This window comes from Mobula hypostoma, chromosome 8 (genome assembly GCF_963921235.1).
Source record: "Mobula hypostoma chromosome 8, sMobHyp1.1, whole genome shotgun sequence".
NCBI lineage: Eukaryota > Metazoa > Chordata > Chondrichthyes > Myliobatiformes > Myliobatidae > Mobula > Mobula hypostoma.
This window is the reverse complement of record NC_086104.1, coordinates 113,279,309-113,287,646: the sequence shown is the minus strand read 5'-3', so window position 1 is coordinate 113,287,646 and position 8,338 is coordinate 113,279,309.

The window sequence follows — 8,338 nt, the reverse complement described above, 5'->3', positions numbered from 1 at the left end:
TAGCCCAAACACTGCTGCTACAGAAAGACCATAAATAGTCGATATTTTGGGCCAAGTCCATTACACATGATTCTATGTTTTCTCTGCCACTTATTCTTTGAGCTTTCTTTCTGTTTTGTGGATGTCTGTGAAGAGTAAGGATTTCAGGTTGTGTACTGCGGAGTATATAGTCTCTGATATTAAATGGGACCATTGAAATCCTGTATGACCACATCCCCAACCTGCTCTCACCGAACGGTGTACATATACTCATGCTCTCTAACCCTTTTGGAATTTGGTATTTAGGTTTAGTCCTGACTTCAGTTGCAGCCTGTGTGGAGTCTGCATGTTCTCCTGAGTGGGCTCCCCCTCCAACACCTCAGATAGTCCCAGTTCCTCCCAAATTGTCAGAGAACACTACAGCACGGAAACAGGCCCTTCAGCCCATCCAGTCCATGCTGTACCATTTAAACTGCCTAGTTCCATCGACCTGCACCCAGCCCATAGCCCTCCATACCCCTCCTAACCAAGTACCTACCCAAACCTCGTGAACGTTGAAATCGAGTTGACATGCTGGAAATCTCAAAAGACATGTCCAGTAATTGTCAGCTGTAAATGACCCCAAGTCTGTAAGTGAGTGACAGAATATGTTGAGTGTAAAAGGGTACTTGATCATTGGCCAGAGGGCTGTTTCTGTGCAGCATTGAATTGAATTGACTTTATTACTTACATCCTTCATATATATGAGGAGTAAAAATCTTTGTTACATCTCCGTCACAATGTGCAATTTACAATAATTTATAATAAATATTATATATAACGGGACAGTCAATATAACATAGAAATACAATTGTGTCAGCATGAATTAATCAGTCTGATAGCCTTGTGGAAGCTGTCCTGGAGCCTGTTGGTCCTGGCTTTTATGCTGCGGTACCGCTTCCCGGATGGTAGCAGCTGGAACAGTTGTGGTTGGGGTGACTCGGGTCTCCAATGATCCTTTGGGCCCTTTTTACACACTTCTCTCTGTAAATGTCTTGAATAGTGGGAAGTTCACATCCACAGATGCACTGGGCTGTCCACACCACTCTCTGTAGGGTCCTGTGATTGAGAGAAGTACAGTTCCCATACCAGGCAGTGATGCAGCCAATCAGTATGCTCTCAATTGTGCCTCTGTAGAAAGTTCTTAGGATATGGGGGCCCATACCAAACTTCTTCAACCGTCTGAGGTGAAAGATGCAGTGTTGTGCCTTTTACACCACACAGCCGGTCTGTACAGACCAAGTGAGATCTTTGGTGATGTTTATGCTGAGGAACTTAAAGCTGTTCACCCTCTCAACCCCAGATCCATTGATGTCAATAGGGGTTAGCCCGTCTCCATTCCTCCTGTAATCCACAACCAGCTCCTTTAATTTTGTGACATTGAGGGAGACTTTGTTTTCTTGACATCACTGTGTCAGGGTGATGACTTCTTCTGTGTAGGCTGCCTCATTATTATTTGAGATTAGGCCAATCAATGTAGTATTGTCAGCAAATTTAATTAGCAGATTAGAGCTGTAGGTGGTGACACAGTCATGGGTATACAGGAAGTAAAGGAGGGGGCTTAGGACACAGCCCTGAGGAGCACCTGTGTTGAGGGCCAGAGGGGCAGAGGTGAGGGAGCCCACTCTTACCACCTGCCAGCGATCTGACAGGAAGTTCAGGATCCAGCTGCACAAGGCAGGGTCAAGGCCGAGGTCTCTGAGCTTCTTGTCGAGCCTGGAGGGAATTATGGTGTTGAATGCTCAACTGTAGTCCAAGAACAGCATTCTCACGTAAGCATCCTTCTTCTCCAGATGTGTAAGGATGGTATGTAGAACAGTGGCTATTATGTCATCTGTTGTGTCGATAGGCAAATTGTAGGGGGTCCAGTTTGGGTGGCAGCAAGCTGCTGAAGATGTAATCCTTGATCAGCCTTTCAAAGCATTTGCTTATTATTGAGGTGAGTGCGACAGGACGCCAGGTGTGCAGGCATGTTACCTTGGTCTTTTTAGGTACAGGAACAATGGTGGATGTTTTGAAGCAGGAGGGCACTCTACACTGGGAGAGGAGAGGTTAACACATAGAGTGTCTGCAAACACACCTGCCAGTTGTGCCGCACACACTCTGAGTACCCGTCCTGAGAGGCCGTCGGGTCCCACAGCCTTGCAACTGTCCACTCGTTGGAAACACCTGAGTACTTCAGCCTCAGAGATGACCAATCTGCAGGTCGCATCAGCTGTAGGTCTCCTCAGGAGCTTAGTATATCTCCATGACTGTGAAATGAGCTCAAAGCCAAGCTCCAAGATATATCAGCTTCATGTCAAAGTCAAATTCAGAGTAAATTTATTATCAAAGTACATACATGTCACCATATCTTGAGATTCATTTTCTTGCAGGCATTTATAGGAAGATAAAGAAATACACTAGAATTTATGAAAACTATACATAAAGACTGACAAACAACCATTGTGCAAAAGAAGACAAATTTCACAAATAAAAATATAAATAATACTGAGAACAAGACTTGTAGAGCCCTTGAATGTAAGTTCATGGGTTGTGGAACCAGTTCAGTGTTGAGGCGAGTGAAGTTATCCACACTGATTCAGGAATCTGATGGTTGAAGGATAATAACTGGTTCTGAACTTGGTAATCTGGGACCTGAGGCTCCTCGGCTGATCAAGGAGCCTGATGGTAGAACTGTTCCTGAACCTGGTGGTGTGGGACCCGAGGCTCTTGCACCTCCTTTCTGATGGCAGCAGTGAGAAGGGAGCATCACATTACTACCTTGGGCCAACTTCAAATAGTATCTAATGGCAAAGCTTTGCTGAAGTTGTTCTGTTGAAGATTCAAGATTCAAAAAACTTTATTGTCATTCTAACTATACATCAGCTCTGCTGGGCAGATTGAGACAGCGTTTCCCAGGAGCAGTGCAATCATAACATAACAAAACGCAACACTAAATAATAAACATAGCAATAAATAGTAAAACACAACAGCCACGTGTCAGTTAAAATCAAGTTATAAGTGTCCAATGCAAGTTAAAAGTGTCCAAAGCAGAGTCAGGTAGAGCAGCTATTTAGCAGCCTGACTGCCTGTGGGAGGAAGCTGTTTAATAGCTTTGTGGTTTTAGTTTTGATGCTCCTGTAATGTTTATCTGATGGCAGAAGAACAAACAGTTCATGGAGAGGGTGTGAGGGGTCTTTAATGAAGTACCGTGTCTTCTGGAGGCATCGACTCTGAAAGAGGTCTTGGACAGAAGGTAGGGAGACCCCAATAACCTTCTCTGCTCCCCTAAGCACCCTCTGCAAGGCTTTTTTGTTGACAGCACTGCAGAAAGAGTATCAGATTGTGATGCAAAAGGTCAGCACACTCTCAACCACGCCTCTGTAGAATGTAGTTAAGATGTTAGTGGGGAGTGATGTTTGTTTAAGCCTCCTCAGGAAGTGCAATCTCTGCTGGGCCCGTTTCACAATCCCAGTGGTGTTCCCGGACCAGGTGAGATTGTCCGAGATCTGCACCCCAAGGAACTTGATGTTTTCCACTCTCTCCACTGTAGAGCCGCTGATGCTGAGGGGTGTGTGCTCAGACTGAGACCGTCTAAAATCGACGATCATCTCCTTGGTTTTGGTGACATTAAGCATCAAGTTGTTATCCCTGCACCAGCTCTCTAGGTGTTTGACCTCCTCCCTGTACATTGTTTCATCATTTTTGCTGATGAGCCCCACCACTGTGGTATCATCTGCAAATTTAATGATCAGGTTCTCCTTGAATCTGGCTGCACAGTCATGTGTTAGCAGTGTAAACAGCAATGGGCTAAGCACACAGCCTCGTGGGGATCCAGTGCTCAGTGTGATGGAGTCAGAGATGTTCCTGTCAACAAGGACTGACTGTGGTCTCTCTGTCAAGAAATCCAGAATCCAGCGACACATGGCAGTGCTAAGGCCAAGCAGCGACAGTTTCTCCACTAGTTTCTGCGGGATGATGGTATTGAACGCTGAACTGAAGTCAATGTACAGGATTCTGGCATAAGTGTCTTTGTTGTCCAAGTGAGAGAGAACTGTGTGCAGTGTGGTAGATATTGTGTCCTCCGTAGAGCGATCTTTCAGCGACTTCACCTTCTGTTCAGCGTCAACAAGGAAAACCAAAGATAAGCTGATATTCCTCTGCCACCTTTGTATGTGTGAGGAGCTTAGTCACAATTAGATATGATAAATAAAATTTGTCCCCAATGGGTAAATTGGTTCTTATTGTCACATATACAGAGGCCCAGTGAAAAACGTCTTGCATAGTGTTCATACAGATCAATTCATTACGACAGTACACTAAGGTGGTAAAAGGTAAAACAATAATTAACTGCAGAATAAAGTCACACAGTCAGAGAGAAAGTGCAGTGCAGGCAGGCAATAAGGTGCAAGGTCATAATCAGGTAGATTATGAGTCCATCTCATCATGGTTAAAAAGCATAGATGTTGGGAATTCATTTGTTTATTAGATATAGAACGTGAAACAGGCCCTTTTGGCCCACTGAGCTGCACTAACAGCTCTGCAACCGTGGCACCCCCACGGTAACCTGGAATGAAATCAGGGAATGTTGGGTATACTTAGTGGGTCAGACAGTATCTGTGGAGGGAGAAGCTGAGTTAACTTTCCCGGTTGATGACCTTTCATCAGACTGAGAAAAGTTAAAAAATCAAATAGGTTTTAAATATTCCTTCCAAGAGAAGCAGTGATCCCCTCCACCCTGCCCCCCCCCGCCCCCATACAGGGTACTGCTTCCTACTTAATGTATAGTAATCTACACTCAATACACTCATGATGTGGTCTCCTCTACATTGGGGAATAAAGCAGGCAGGCCATAAGACATAGGAGCAGAATTAGGCCATTCAGCCCATCGAGTCTGCTCTGCCCTTCTATCATGGCTGATCCCAGATCCCACTCAACCCCATATACTTGCCTTCTCACCATATCCTTTGATGCCCTGACCAATAAAGAAACAATCAACTTCCACCTTAAATATACGCACCGACTTGGCCTCCACCACAGTCAGTGGCATATCATTCCACAGACTCACTGCTCTCTGGCTAAAAAAATTCCTCCTTACCTGTTCTAAACTTTTAGGCAGTGCCCTCTAGTTCTGGATACCCCCACCATAGGAAACATCCTCTCCACGTCCACCCTATCTAGTCCTTTCAACATTCGGTAGGTTTCAATGAAATTCCCCCGCATTCTTCAGATCGGTTGATCTGAAGTCACAAGGGACTGCAGGCATTAGAAATCTGAAGCCACACGCAAAGCACTGGAGGAACTCAACGGTCAGGTGGCAACAGTGGAAGGGGACAGTCACTTGACTATCCCTGTCTCCCATGCATACTGCCTGACTTTCTGAGTCCCTCCAGTGCTTTGTGTGTTGCTCCAGAATGGGTGCTAACTTTGCAGAACACTTCCATTCAATCTAAACTTTAATTCTGCATCCCTCTGCATCCTACCCTGACCTTGCCTTTGGCAAAGCAGTTTACCCTCGATGTAAGGTCAAGGAACAGCACCTCATCCAATGATGTGGAACATTACAGTCCCCTGGATCTACCAATGAACTCAACAATTTTCCCAGTCACATCAGAAATACCCTGATCTAACCAAAAGCCAACAAACTCAAACATCAGTTTATTTATCAGACACATTATTTCCAGGATTCTCTGATTTTATCTCAGATTTCTAGAATCTGCAGGTTTTTGCTTCTTGAACATTAAAGTAAAATGGAAGGCTATTTGGGAGGGAAGAGTTAGATTGATCTTAGAGTAGGTTATAAACACAAGCAGATGCTGGAAATCCAGAGCAACAAACACAAGATATTGGAGGAACTCAGCCGGTCAGGCAGCACCTATGGAGAAGAATAAACAGTCAATGTTTCAGACTGAGGTTAAAGGGTTGACATGAGAATGTTGGCCGAAGGATCTGTACTGTGTACTGTTCTGTGTTCTGTTTTGTATCTTATAGCTCAGCATCTTTTGTTTTTGTTTTTCTCCTGTTCACAGCTCCTTCAGGTGCATCAGCTTTGGTTAACATCTTTCACCACCCTCTTCCCTATGGCACCATTACCCTCACCAGCACATTCAGACTTCTGGCCACTGCCCAATTTAACACATTCCTTCTTCTCTCCACTCTGCCCTCTTCTCTGCAACTTAAAACATACAACTTTCAAATTTTCTTTTCCAATGAAATGTCATTCAGCTGCACTCTTATCTGTTTATTTCTCCGCAGGTGCTGTCTCACCTGCTGAGTCTTTCCAGAATACTTTATTTTTCTGTTTAAAGATGCTCAATTGTTCCTGGTTGAGGCACAAGAAACTGCTGATGCTGGAATCTGAAGCAAATAAATGTTTAAGCCAGTAACAGAGAGTGATTGTCTTAGTCACTTTTCTTGTGACCACAAGACCCTGTTGGATGTTGTTAATGTGGAATGCTGAAAGTTCAATTCACTGGTTTATTAGCGGGGGTAGAAGGCAGGGGAGCCGTGTGGCCTTGATTCTAGGCCTCAAACCGCAGACATGCTTGTTCGCAGCCACCCAGAAGAGAGGCATTGGAGCTGGTATGATCTACCAGAGGCGGTGTGGCACAGTGTCCATGCTGGAGTTAGTGCCGCCCTCCAGAGTTTTCTTGGCAGAAAACAAGATGTATTGTGTTTGACTGCAGACTGCTGCAACATCTGTGGACTCAGGGACTTGGACTATATTTTTTGTATGTGACTGTATTTTGCCACTATCTTAATATGGGCTATGTGTGCCTTGAGCTGTGTATGACTGTTGGTATTGTGTTTTGCACCTTGGCCCTGGAGTAACACTGTTTTGTTTGGCTGTATTCATGGGTATTCATACATGGCTGAATGATAATTAAATGTGAACTTAAAGATTAGCCAAACTTGTCACATATACATCAAAACACACAGTGAAATACGCTGTTTGCATCAAAGACCAACACAGTCTCATGACGTTCTGGGGGTAGCCCGTAAGTGTCGCCATGCTTCCAGTACCAACAAAGCATGCCCACAATTTACTAACCTGTGTGTCTTTGGGATGTGGGAGAAAACCAGGGCACCTGAAGGGAACTCACGTGGTTACATGGAGTACAAACTCCTTACAGACAATGGGAATTGAAAGCGTTATGTTACAGTGCCGCCCATCACAAAATGCTGGAGAAAGTTATGCAGCATCTGAATTCAGGAGCCACAAGGTAATGCTGCAGTTCTGTAAAACCCTGATTAGACCATGCCTGGATTACTGTGTCGAGGTCTGGTCACCTCAGTATAGGAAGGATGCAGAAGCTTTAGAGAAGGTGCAGAAGAGATTTGCCGGGAGGGCATGTCTTATGAGATTAGGTTGAGAAAACTAGGGCTTTTTCTCTTTGGAGCGATGGAGGAGGAGAGGTGATGTAAAAGAGATGTACAAGATGATAAGAGGCATAGATAAAGTGGATAGCTGGAGACTTTTACTTCCCCATGTGTAAATAGCTCATACAAGGGAGCATAATTGTAAGGGATTTGGAGGAAAGTATTGGGGGTGGGATGCTGAAGGTAAGGTCTTTACACAGAGAGTGGTGGGTGTGTGGAATGCACTGCCAGGAGTGATGGTGGAGCCAGATACGTCAGGACTCTTAAATGATAGAAAATTGGAGGGTTATGTAGGAGGGAAGTGGTCTCAGAGTTAGCCACTCCTGATAGGACAACCATGTTGTCCCAGGAATTAGCTAAGTAAATCCCTTTGAATTGCTCTTAATGCGAGAATATCCTCTTTTGAAAACTACACAGTAGTTCAGGTGTGGCCTCACCAACATCCAGTACTTGTAACATAACTTCTCGCTGATTCTAAATTCCAACCTCTTCCACAATGATAGCCAAAATATCATTTGCCTTCTTAAGTACTTGCACCAACAAGCTGAGGGAGGGCTTCAATCCTGCTGTTATGAGACCATTGTCGGATACGATGGATTCTTCACCTCACATTCTACCTCGTTATAGCCTTTCACTTTATTATCTCCCTGCACCACACTTTCTCTGTAACTGTAACACTATTCTGCATTCTATTACCGTTTCCCCTTGTACAACCTCAATATACTGATATAATGGTATAATTTGTATGGATAGCATGCAAAACAAAGTTTTTCACTGTACCATGGTGCATGTGATAATAATTTACCAACTTACCTGCCTCCTAACTTTTTGCAATTCAGTCACGGGAATGCCTAGTTCCTCTCTATTTTACTGGTTTGGAATATTTTTCTCTTCAGGTAATTCAGCCAATTGCTTCCCCTTACCGAAGTGCATACCCTCAACCTTTGCCACGTCAATC